We start from the raw sequence: 3,042 nt of genomic DNA, 5'->3' as shown, positions 1-3,042 counted from the left end.
AGCTACAAAGGTCCAAATCATGCGGTTTCAACGGCATTGAAAAACTAACTTCCAGAGCTTTCTAATGATATATAATAGTTAATGCTTTTCTTCTTAAATCACTGCCTTGTTGGTGCCAAACTTGGGATTCTCTATGTTTGGCTCCATGATCACTATAAAGCTCCCTTTTTGTGCTGTATTGGTGGCGCCAAAATTGGGGTTTTCCCAAGTTTGGTGCCAAGATGAAGAAAGATCGACAATTACAATCGGGTTGAGTGGCGCCAAACATGGCTAAGCCCATGTTTGGCACCAGGTTTAACAAATTGGAGTGGTCCCCACGTCTTTCAAGAGCCAGCTCAAAGATCTTTTATATTTTGATTAAACTTTATTTTATTTACAAATAGGAAAAGATATTATTTAGTTTTAGAAAATATATTTTACATTAATTAGGATTAGATATAAAAGGGAAATGATCCAGCCCTTCGGCTCATCTCTTCTCTTCTACCTCATTCCGCACTTTACAGTTTTACAAAACCCTAGTTTTCTCTCTGAACATGAGTAACTAAACCTCCACTGTTAAGGTTAGGAGCTCTGTTTATTCTATGGATTAATACTATTACTGTTCTATTTTAATTCATGTATTGATTTCAATTTCAAGAATTATTTTCGTTCTTTATCTTATGAATCTGGGTGGAATGGAAGTATGACCCTTGTTCTATTTGAGTTCTTGTAAAACTTGGAAAAGCTTTTTACTTGAACAACAGCTTGAAAAAATTTCTCCTTAATTTCTAATTATCTGGACTTAATGGGATACATGACATATAATCCTCTTATATTTGGATAATTAGGATTTATGTGGCATATAAACTAGAATTGAACTTAACCCTCTAATTGGAATCAAGTGACCAAGGAATTGGCGGTTGATGAAGGTTAGAGGAGACTAAAAAGGTCTAAGGAATTAGGGTTTAATCACATATAGTTTGCCATGAATTGAATCTTGCATGATTAAAATAGTTGGTAAGAAAAGTTAATCCGGAAAATAAATATCTCTGAAACCTTAACTGTTTTTTTCATATATATTTCACCTCAATTTACTACTTATTTTCTAATTTTCTGAATTACTGTTTGATGCATTTGAACTCTCAACACTCTTTTCTATTTGTCTAACTAAGTAAGTCACTTAACCATTGTTGCTTAGTCCATCAATCCTCGTGGGATCGGCCCTCATTCACTTGAGGTACTACTTGGTACGACCCGGTGCACTTACCGGTTTGTTTGTGGATTATAAATTCCGCACCAATGTAAAGCACAATCGGGTGATTTCCGAAGAGTGTTGGGTTGCTTCAAGGGTAAATTGAGAGTTTGTCCATCCGGCTTGAAGAATAAAGATCAACAAGAAGGAGAATGGAAAACTAGAATATGGGATTCCAGAGGAGCTTTGAAGTGCAAGCTTGGATGGAGATTCAAGGAGGAATTGAAACATAAGCCACCATAACAAGAGTCTCCTCAAAAAGTCCAACTTAAGGACTTTAAATAAAAGTGTTAGGCGGGAGACATCCCACCATGGTAACATTTTCCAACCTTTCTCTTTGTTTATAATTTGCCTTAATTGCATTTTTGTTTGTCTTGGTTAGCTTAGAATTAGTTTAATTTTGAGCATTTATATGTTAATTTTTATATGGATCATGAATTTATGGATTTCTCATTGTTTTGGGGTTGAAATTTCGATGAGTTAAGGTTTAATACCTTAGATTTTCAAATAATTTTTTTTGGAAAAACAAGGCATTGTGCACACGCACATCCTTGTGCGTACGCACAGAATCACCAAATTCTGCACCCTGTGCATACGCACCCACCTCTGCGTACGTAAACTAGCCTGCACAGCCCCTAATGGGAGCGCTCGCATGCCCCTGTGTGCGTTCATCCCTACCATTTTTTCTCTTTGTGCGTACACACACGGTCGTGCACACACACACATGATCCATTTTGCAAAAACAAAAAAAGAAGTGTTCTGTGCTTACGCACTCCTCTGTGCGTACGCACACTTCTTAATTCTCTCTCTGCTTGGAGCATTCGCACATGTTTGTGCGGGTGCACACCTTCTGTTTTCCACCTAGTGTGCGTATGCACACATGTATGTGCATACGCACAAGTGCTGTTTTGGACAAAATTTTGAATGCACTTTGAATAAAAGCCCTAACGCACTTCCACCCCCTCCATCTCTCTTTTCTTGCTTTTGCCCTTTTCTGTACTTGTCCTAGTTTATTTTGTTTACATTTCATTTTGATCTTAGTAATTATATTAGGTTTGGTTTAGTTGGTTGTTAATTAAATAAGTTGCAAGTGCTTGCTTGATGTTGATTGGGTTGCTTCTTGTTTGAAATTTCATGAATATGTGCATTAAGCATTAAATCTTTGTTTAATTGCCTGAATGAATTTTGAGTTTGATGCATGTGTTGTAGCTACCATATGTATTGGACTATATCCTTGTTTGGCAACTTAATCATGACTTGTGCACCTTAGATGATTGTTGATGTTATTTAAGATTGAATTTCATCAATGCACTTATACTTTGCCTTAATTTACTAGTACCTAGTAGGTTTGAATATCCATCTTTTGATTGCATCCTAGAACAAATTATTTATAAGTGCATATTAAATTAAGTGAATTGAGTTGAATTACTTGTTCATCATGATTTTTATTTTAAATTAATCACATCACCGGTACTTGTTTCTTGTTAATGCTTTGCATTTGTTTGAGTGACTTGACTCGATTGTTATCAAGCTTATCACTTTTTGCAACAAGTACCTGCAACATGTGACTATTTTATTATGTTTTAGGATGAATAAGGAGTCTTCTTTTCATTATTGAATTGGTTATTGTTGATTGTGCCATTTTCTATTCATCTTGCACTTTCATTTGCACAATTTCAATATCCAATATCTTATATATTCAATTCACTTTAGTTGTGGTTACTTAGGTTTGTTTGTGCCTTATCTTTTGCTTATCTTTACTTGTAACCTAGGCTACTTAATTGAGGAACACATGCTATTTCTTTTAATTG

The sequence above is a fragment of the Arachis ipaensis genome, chromosome B9 (assembly GCF_059453495.1).
Source record: "Arachis ipaensis isolate K30076 ecotype BB chromosome B9, ASM5945349v1, whole genome shotgun sequence".
Lineage (NCBI taxonomy): Eukaryota > Viridiplantae > Streptophyta > Magnoliopsida > Fabales > Fabaceae > Arachis > Arachis ipaensis.
Note: the sequence above shows the minus strand (reverse complement) of the source record.